This window comes from Atractosteus spatula, chromosome 18, assembly GCF_055471065.1.
Source record: "Atractosteus spatula isolate fAtrSpa1 chromosome 18, fAtrSpa1.hap1, whole genome shotgun sequence".
Taxonomy (NCBI): Eukaryota; Metazoa; Chordata; class Actinopteri; order Semionotiformes; family Lepisosteidae; genus Atractosteus; species Atractosteus spatula.
In genome coordinates this window covers 17841381-17850155 of record NC_142723.1, presented here as the reverse complement: position 1 = coordinate 17850155, position 8775 = coordinate 17841381, and the positions used below count along the sequence as shown (strand labels likewise).

Here is an 8775-nt window from a genome sequence, read left to right as displayed (position 1 = left end):
GGCTTCGGACTTTTAATTACTTAGAAATGTGTAATTGACACATTTAATTGGAGACACAAGTAATATGAGTACAATCCCATTCCATGCTTTTAACTGAGCCGGTGATTAAATAACCTTATTGAAACTTCAGTTGAACATTTACGATTTGTTTTCAGTTCAACTCAAAATACTTTATTCATCCCTAGGGGTACAGATTATTAATTGCAAAAGGTTAGAAATTAGCGTCAATCTTGCGCCAGAAACAGTGTTTCAGAATTCCCGTCTTTTAGCTTTGGGTCAAGCAGTAAGAATTATACTGTTAGTGTTTGACAGTCAGTCTCACCTGTGATTACTGTACGTCACTCATTGACCGTGGTTCCCTTTTCACTGTAGAACCTGTGTATACAGTGTATAACACGATATAGACTTTTAATGACTTTTTAAATTAATCAGAAAGAATTTGCATCTCTCTTAGAGATGACACTTATGAGTTAATATAAAACTCCTAAACACCTGTCGTAAACTGCTTCCACTGACTACATTTTGACTAGAATAACTTCCATATTTATAGTATATTAAATAATAGCGTCGCTTATATTAATAATACGCAGTGGTGTGATGCTCCATTGATTGCAAAACTATTTATTAATCCTTGTCACTGTTCTGTTTTCTACGCGTACACCAGTTAACGTTCTATTTACAGGCATTGCTTTTAATTTTTAAATCCTTAATATGAAGGATTATATTTATGCATAGAACCTTGTCAAACGCCCATGGAAATATAAGTATATCATGTAGTGACACCTACTAGTATGAAGGAGCTAAAGGTACAGTACACTCTGCCCAGACACCAGCTGGGGTATAAAAAATTTAGAGGAATTTAACCATTCATGTAGTTTTTAGAGGTGTCATTAGAATCATTTCAGACATTTTGTTTAAAAGAATAAAAAAGCATCAACATTTTAACCTCTCAGACTGATACACGGCATACAGGCTCCCCCAACTGTACTGCAAATTTTAATACTTTATTTTTCTCTGTCATGGGAAAAAATAACAAGTCGTGCCCAGTTGCAAAGAGGCTAGAAATGCTCATTACAAAGGCAGCTCTGTAGCCTTAATGTTTGAAAAGAGAGCAAAGAGGAGGAACCGCCTCGTCTCGGAACTACAGTATGACTTAATTTTAGGCTGAATAAGAGATGTACATAGCCCGTATTCTGCATGGCCGGCCTGGTGGCTCCGCGGGCTGAACCATCGGCCACATCTAAAGTTCAGAGAGCAGATCAACTCCCGGAGAGTCGTGTGAGTTGAAGTCGAGCCCCGAGCCTCCCCGTCAGTCTGAGATCTAAGCCCCGGGTGTAGCTCTCGTGCTGTCGGGGTGAGTTTGTAGAAGGGGCTGTTCTCTACCACGCCGGCCGTTTTGGGGGGCTCCATTTTCGGGGCCTTCCAAAACAGGGCAAATGGGGGGTTTAAGTCCTTTATAAATGCATAGATCGGAATTCAATTCGAAAAAGCAGCCCCTTATACCACTGAGACACCTTCAGGACAAGTGGGGCACTAGCAGTGAAAGAGAGGTGCCGTCCTAACTAGGAGCGACAGGGGTCTCTCTCCAGCACATTTCTCTTCATTCGATCAACCGGCCACAAGCTAAACCAGTCCAGCGAACGACTTCGTAGGGGAATTTTATTGTATTAGGTTGTTGGAAAATCCTTAGCCGTTAAATGCTTTGTTAAAATTTACTATTTATCTTCAGTAGCGTGAGTGTTGAGCCCTTGTAACAGTGCGCACAGCTGTCGTTCATGAGCCGAGCCCGCCCCCAGAGTGACCTTCCTCAGCGGACACGCCCCGTCCACCTGTTCCACAGGTGCGCCCGGCAAGATGGCGGCGGGGTGAGTTTCTGCGGCGTGAGGTGCGTTTGCGTTTTATTTCTAATTTTCTTATTTTAAATGCAAAAACTATAATTTTACTTTGAGGAAAGTTAGACGAAAATGTATTGTTGTTGCAACTTTTGTTAACTGCATTTGTTTCTGTTGAATTTGTGTTTTAGGACGCCGAAATGAGTGTCCTGTCTGTTTGAGCGTGCTCTCGACGTTTTAAAAGTCTGCATTCAGCGTTCTTGTACTACCTTCCATGTAAGTATGTTTTTAAAGACATGGTATCTCTAGCTCTGTTTCCTTTAACGAAAAAAGCTGTAATTTATCTTAAATAATTTGCTGTATAACAATTATTAACTGTTTATCTAATTGTTAGTATCTCCGCCTTTCGGAATCGGGCTATAGTATCGCTTTCCGTTCCCAAATGATCAACTTTTGCAAAGATTAAATGTACGAATTCGTATGTTTTCTTGTTTCTCCAGGTGACAAAAGGATTTCAAAAACGGGCCTCCAGTTACGAAAGTGTTTTTTTCCGCGGTAAGTTTTATTCCTACCTTACGCTAAACTATTTATATTTGTGCAAAATTGGTGTATTAAAGACGACTTGTATTTCACAGCATTTTAACACCAGAACGGTTTTATACTAATGTTATCACTTCTTTTCGTTTAGTTGTTCTTTTGCTGAATACAAATAGGAAACACAAAAGCGGTGGTTGTTTTTTATGGATTCTTTTATATGGATTCTTTCTTTTATTTAGATTGAACCTGTTTTCTAAATATTGGAGTATTGGGACCGGGGTGTATCTGTGATTTCTCATGATGTTACCCATTGTTTGCTTGTTGAATTTGAGCGTGTTTGTATGTTTCTTTATTGGGGCAGTTTATTAAAAAAAAGTTAAAAGACTTCAGAACTTCAAGTGAATCGATTCTACAAATCCAATATCCTGTTAACTTGATCCTTTTCCTTTTGACTTCAGTTCTGCGGCTTCTGGTTCTCTGCGCTCCGACGATCTCCTTTCCAGCAACTCGAGGAGCGCTGGCAAGTTCTTCTCGACAATGTGTGCTTTTCTTGCATTTGATTTTTGTTCCCAGTGGCTTGATCTGTAGTGTACCCTTTATATACCGATTTATCTTGTTCTTAACCTGCATGTTTGCTGTTGACTGCTGCTATTGTATGTGCTGCGGCTCCTGGTTCTCGGCGCTCCGACGATCTCCGGCAATTTTTTCTTGACAATGTGTGCTTTTTCTTGCATTTGATTTGTTACCAGTGGCTTGATCTGTAATGTCCCGATTCAGTGCTGTATTTTATTCTTGACCTGCATGTTTTCTGTTGACTACTGCTATTGTATATGCTGTGAATTCTGCAATAAAAACTCTTGATTTCATTGTCTGCATTGTCCTGTATTTTTGAAGGTGCGAAGGGTTGTCTTGCAGTGTGCGCCACGCACCGCAAGGCGACACCCTGTATCGCACTACTTTGACTTGGAAAAGTGCGAAGACTCCCGCCTTTTTAGATAGTCTGTGGGGGGGGGAAAGGGTCCCTAGGAGGGAGCGTGGGTATAGCCCTGGGGGGGAGGAGAACTGAGGATAGCTCTAGCCAAGCCCCCTCACTCCCAGCAGGAGGAAGGCAGGCTGGAGATGGCCTCAGCCCGAGAGAGAGGAGGCACCCAGGGCGGACTCAGCCAATCTGTCGCAGCTTGCAACTGACAGCTTTCTAAGTCCACACCCCAGGAGACCTGCCTCTCTGCAGGGACCAAAGCCACCACCAGCCTGCCATCCTCTCCTGCCGGGAGCGAGTGGGCTTGGCTAGAGCTGCGGTCAATCAGCCAGCCCCCGCCGACCCCTCTCCAATGAGGGGGGTGGGCGAGGCTCGGCTTGATTGCTACCACACCCCGAAGAAGACCCCAGATACTAAGTTTTTTGGCGGGAAAATCTGGACACGCTTAAAAAGGGGGTAGCCTTTGACCTTTTCAAGTCAAAAAGCGATAGGGGGTCCCCTTGCGGCCACAATCTATTAGCAAAATCTCTCCGCCAAAAAACTCACCAACATCGGGGTTTTTCAGGGCCAAGGGAGTACAGAACTCTGCACAAGAAATCAAAGAACAAAATCAAGGTTCAATCAACCATTTATTGAGAGAAAATGGCATACAAAACAAAGCATTACAATACGTCGGATGCACAGGCTTCGAAGTGAAAATGAGCATGCATTTCAATTACAAAGTGTCAAAGCACGCCTACATTAACGCTAAATACTGTTACAAGTCAACAGAGTAAGAAAACATTTGCAAACAACTACATGTTAAAACAGAAACATACAGCACGTTACTGTTCCTCCGAGGCTTGTGTCGAGGCAGCGACCGGAATGAAGACTGAAACTTCGTTGCAATTCCTGCAAAACAACAGAAATCAGTATTAACTTTCGGTTACAAACAGGATCTCGAAATTATCCCAGTTAGATCGAGCTTCTGTATTGACTGATACAGTTTAAAAAGATTTCCAGTTGGAACAAAGCGTTCAGCCTGGTGTAACAGAAAACGTTCCTGTTTAACAGGGTGTTTAAGCAGTTACATTCAAAGGTTACAAGTGTGAATACCGAAGACACAACACAACTAGAGTGTATCGATTAGAGACTAGCACATTCTGTTTGCTGAAACAACTTATTTAACACAAATAACCAATCCATAGTTTTATAGGTTCCGTTGTCTTAATTGTTGTGATGCAATTTGGAAGCTAAAACGGGTTCTAATGCATCTGTATAATGCGCATTAAAAAGCGACATTGATCGCAGTTTTAGCAGAAAATGATTGCTATAAATAACGGCGTTGTCGGGTCAAAACCATTTCTGCCCTGGAGAAATCTAGCATCGCCTAGTTTGAGTCTTCTTCCAAAAACTGTAGTGTACTTCAATGCGATACGTGTGAACGAATAAAAAGTTTTATACTTACAGAGATAATTTCAGCAGCTGAACCAAGCCCGTCCTGCCCGAAAACAGCAAACTGGAAACACAAGAACACAAGTATTTAGACGATTATTTAAAGATAATTGAAACCAAGGTTTCTTAGTAGCAAACGGCGTTTTCACCAGTGCAGACAGCGCAAAATCTCTCTTAATGAGATACTTGTAAAGAAATGAATAAAATGTTTGTACTTACGTTGAAACTCACATTATTTAGTGCGAATCTTGTCCTTCCCGAAGACGCTAAACTGAAAACACCAAAAAGTCGAATTTACAATTTAAAGCCCATTAAAAAGTATTAGTTGCAAGCGAATAGAAGAGCATAATCACACAACAAACTCTGGAAAATAACGAAAAAGTTTACAAAGCTACTTTTCAAAGTACTTTCCAAACGTAGGTTTGGATGAATGCAAACGCTTAAGTTTGTGAACAAAGGCGCATTAAAATGCTCTTTAGCTCCCAACAAAGTTACGTGTTTTACCTTTTTCTCATGTAAGGTTTAGACTACATAATTACATGAGTTAAATTTTATCTATATTCAAATAAGGGAAAAATAAAAAATAATCGTAAAAGCCGCGGAACAAACTCACTCAGCTCCGCTCTCTCCAGCAGAACCTGGCGCACAGGTGCGCGGGGCGTGGCCTGCGAGAGATGTCATTCGAGTGGGCGTGACTACAGACTGACGGTGCAGGCAGCTTTTTTTCTTGGCTCCACCTGGAAACTTGTTAAAGATATCGAGCCTGTTTACAGAAGCCCCCATGAGTTACAAGTTTCAAAATATTTTTTTCCATGGCCTACTGAGTAATCACAGTGCGGTTACTCCTTATTAGTATCTGAAAGCCCCATGATGTGAATGAAATAATGTAGAAATATGCAGGCGAGCTGTGGGGCCTAAAGTTCTTTGCAGGACACTTACTGTTCTATAACCTGATCTACAGTATCTTAACTCTGCACCAAGAAGTCAGATTTTTCATGTGTGAACGTTTATCATGCACTCAATTTACCACCTTTCTACTTCTAATTAGTCATGCAGCTGATGTGTTCATGTAATAAGTTACAAGAACATGAGAAAGTTCAAAAGAGAGGACAGAATTTGATCCACGTAGCCCTTTTGTTTATTGATATCAGTTTGATTGGATAGTCTCATGCAGCCGGTGCCCGAAAGAAAACAGGCTGTTGATTTAAAAAAAATGTCTGGATCGCCTGTGCCATTCTCCCACAACTCTTTGTGTAAAGAACTTTTAAATACAGTTCCCCATGACATCCTTTCACGTTTCCCTTGGGTCATGTCAAAGTTGTAAATACTACTTTACTTGAAATTTTTTTAACTGGTTAACTGCAGCAACTACTCAACTCATTAGCATAACACTAGTGCACTGTACTGAGGTACATGTTATATTCCAATAAACTCAAATTTCTCAGTCTCAGAGAAACCCCACCAGTGCTTTTGAAGAGTCAGAACCTACCTGGTGGGAGATGAACCATTTCCTAAGGAGGTCTAGAGCAGTATCAGCACCAGAGCCAAATGGTGTCCAGTAGAAGACTCCCAAGTACTGCGAGAGGCTCAGGCGCAGACTCTGGGAGCTGGTGAAAGCAGCAGGGAAGAAGAACTCAGTCAAGGAAAGCTGGCTGATTGCCAAGAGGTGTGTGAGGCCATGAGGGTAGTGGCTGCCACTATGGACACCAACAGGCAAAACTGACTCTCCAGACACCCTTCACAGCCTGCTGGGGAACTTTTCTTCCTCTTTTTCTTTCTTTCCACGCAATCTCCTCTAATCCCCTGATCACGGCGCACTCATCCGGACAACCAGGACATGTGGAGCACACACGGCTGTCTGGATCCCAACTCCTGGACTCTCTGAACTCCTCTGAGATCATGCCTTCAGTTCCTCGTGTTGCTGAGCCCTTCATTCGTGGTTTTACTCTCACTCTTACTCACCATGGACTTACTGCACAGCCCTGTTCTCACACTCAACAGGCTGCTCTCTCTTTAAATAATCAGATCTTTCACACCAGACAATTCTCTCCAGGATAGCTGCTCTCACTCGATCCCTTCGATGTTCTTCTCTACAGTCTCCTCTGACACTGTTGCTCTCATATCTCTCCCCTCATCAGGGTTTCTTAAACTGCAGTCGCTACTCTGCTCTCACATCCGGCAGACCTGTTCTTTCCAGCTGTTATTATTAGACACAGCTCCGACCTGGTGACTCTCACTGCTGTGCCTCAGCCTGCATGTTAACGGGAGACCTGTTCTCCTCTGGACTGCCACTAACTCAGGACTGACATTCTGCTTCAACTCTCCCAGGGAAGTTTTCAACCTGATCTAATAATCATGCCTCCAACTGAATCTCCTTAGCTTCCAGATGCTCTTCAGCTGTGGTCACATAGTAATGTGTAGTTCTCTATTGAGAGCTCCGCCTCCCTGCCAAACACACCCCATATGACAACACAGGTGCTTCATACCAAAAGAGCAGAACTCAACAAACCACAAACACTTCAAAAACATTTCACCTCTTTATGCAGAAGGTAAAATTTGATTCACTAGGTTAATGTTGAACAACAATTCTATTGATAGATCTGTTCAAATGGGTGACATTTCAGGAGTGTCTGACTGCCTGGAACATGCTGGCATCATTTATAAAAGCAAGGAAGTGCAAAGCCAAGTCATGGAGACCTTGCATTCCTATGGTTAGATCTAGTCAGTGGTAGAAGAGTTTAAAGAAACTAAGGTGAAAAGAACTGGTTTCAAGAGGGCTGCCAGTGTGTTACTGAAGGAGGTGGAGTAAAGGCTGCATCGCAGTGATATAGTGGGGTCAGCGAGCCAGGTAGGCTGGGCCAGGGGTGTATAACCCCTGACCCAAAAAACGACAGGTCATGGAGCTTGGCAAACTAAAGCAAGCTGTAGGGACATGGAACTGAGCTGATGTGAGCAGATCTGAGTAACAACATGTGTACCAGAAACAATCAAGTGAGTCTCAGAGAAAAATAGGGCTATACAGTATGTTTTCACACCCCTGTGCTGTTTAGTGTAAATGCTCCTCTGGCAGGGATTACAGTAAGAACGCATCTCCTTTTGAAAGGGGATAAGCAAACATTCTGGTTCATGGTTCATTTTCCATCCCTGGATTTTTCAAAGTGGTAGAAGCAGCAAGAGCAGTTCATTAATAATGAGTTGTGCTTAAGAACAGAAGGCCAGGAGGAAACAGTGATGACGCCACATTTTAGGAGAAATGATTTACAGAAATCAAGGGATGAAAATGAAAACTCGGAGCTGAAGTGTTTGTTTAAGTATATGAAGAAAAACCAAAACCATAAGCAAAAACAAATAAAATGTTATTTTGGACTGTAATGATGAAAAACTGTCACCCTGCTAGTTTATTTACATGCCAGTTTACTAAACCACCAGACCAATTATTGGTGAAAACAGAAGGAAGCTGTTCAACAGATAAAAAAACTGATGAAAAATCATCAGCCAATACAGGGCATCAAAATGTTGAAAAGCAAATTCTGTCTCAAAGTAATGTCTCAATCTCCTTAGTTAACTAAAATGACAACACTTTCAATCACTATTATTTTTTAAATACAGAGGATTCTATTAGCAAAACATTTTTTTTATAATTGGTCTGCAGCACTGACTTTCTCCTTTGAAAAAGTCAACATCATTCCAACCATAGCAGGCATTGACAAATGTACTGACAGGAAGAGAAATAATATCAGGTGCTGAAGCAATTTATGAGTTAAAATTACAAATCTGTATATGTATGATGGAGTATATACTTTATAAAAGATAATCAAATCATTATCTTTCTCTCTTAATCTATTTCTGAACTAGATCACAGTATGCTGAAAGGTTTAGAAAGAACACATGGTAAGAACCTCACATTTTGGCTCAAGCCCAGGCTGTGGTGTTTCTGAGCCAAGATGGCTTCTGAGCAGGCAGGGATCTGGAAGCAGGTGTGCACTATTGAGC

The 8775-nt window shown here is 41.8% G+C and overlaps 1 long non-coding RNA gene across 1 annotated transcript; it reads left to right on the top strand.

Moving 5' to 3' along the window:
* The first annotated feature begins 1764 nt into the window (after positions 1-1764).
* On the top strand, positions 1765-3235 carry LOC148818736 (uncharacterized). Its single transcript, XR_016094422.1, has 4 exons — positions 1765-1885; positions 2024-2108; positions 2333-2387; positions 2828-3235. It is a non-coding gene; the product is annotated as an uncharacterized LOC148818736 (long non-coding RNA).
* Positions 3236-8775: the final 5540 nt, after the last annotated feature.